Source organism: Penaeus monodon, chromosome 15, assembly GCF_015228065.2.
Source record: "Penaeus monodon isolate SGIC_2016 chromosome 15, NSTDA_Pmon_1, whole genome shotgun sequence".
NCBI classification, from domain to species: Eukaryota; Metazoa; Arthropoda; class Malacostraca; order Decapoda; family Penaeidae; genus Penaeus; species Penaeus monodon.
In genome coordinates, this window is record NC_051400.1 from 14,981,635 (window position 1) to 14,981,997 (window position 363).

Below are 363 nucleotides of genomic sequence, written 5' to 3' on the forward strand. Positions count from 1 at the left end.
GAAACGCCGCACGCACAACATAAGTATTAATGAATAAAAAAGATAGCAACGAGAGAGATATATCAGGTGTCAGGACAAAATCTGAATTGAGTTCATATAATAAGTATTATCTTTTCGCTATCTAATCAAGCGTTTACTACCCAATCAGGCTTTTCTCATTACAATGTTTTTTTTGCTCCTGCTGCCCGCGCCTTGCCCGAGTGGGTCCGTACGTGAAACATGGAGGGCCACACCTTTAGTTTCACAAAAGAAGAGCAAAACTTTGCCCGGGGAAAAATTGGGATGACAGGTAATTAGTCACCCCTTTGAAAGATTTTTTTTCCAAAAAAATTTGAGGGGGGCCGTTATTTTGTTTCTAAAGTT

General features: G+C 39.7%; 1 long non-coding RNA gene across 1 annotated transcript in view; it reads right to left on the reverse strand.

Annotated features, from left to right (window-relative positions):
* Positions 1 to 363, reverse strand: part of LOC119582117 — a 14,454-nt gene that overhangs the window by 273 nt on the left and 13,818 nt on the right. The window lies entirely within an intron of this gene.